The sequence below is a fragment of the Tiliqua scincoides genome, chromosome 9 (assembly GCF_035046505.1).
Source record: "Tiliqua scincoides isolate rTilSci1 chromosome 9, rTilSci1.hap2, whole genome shotgun sequence".
Lineage (NCBI taxonomy): Eukaryota > Metazoa > Chordata > Lepidosauria > Squamata > Scincidae > Tiliqua > Tiliqua scincoides.
The window spans coordinates 17,440,012-17,440,447 of NC_089829.1; positions in this window are offsets into that span (position 1 = coordinate 17,440,012).

A 436-nucleotide genomic window follows, 5' to 3' on the forward strand; every position below is an offset into this window, starting at 1 on the left:
GACAGACACAGGATTAGGCTCTAAGGTTAGCTTCCCAGCCACACCTTCCTGGGAGTAAGCCCCATGGACTTGAGGGGCTTACTTCTGAGTAGACATGCACAGTTGTGGACTGTAATGCTGCCCTCCTATCCACTTTCCTGGGAGTAAGCCCCCTTGACTACAAGGGGCTTACTTCCGAGTAGACCTTCATAGGCTTGTGCTGTTCCTAGGCGGCGGAGGGAGGGAGGACAGTTCCCCCCGTGGTCCCTCGCGCGCCTCAGCGGGCAGCCCTCGCGCGCCGGCGGTTCGGCCCCTTCCCCAGCCATGGACACGAAGAGGCCCGCCGCGCCCCGCCTGGGGGGAGGCGCCGGTGCCGGTACCGGTACCGCCGCCGCCGCCGCCGCCAGCTTCCCCGGGACGAGGCCGGGGCTGCAGCCGCCCGGCGAGGCGGCGAGGG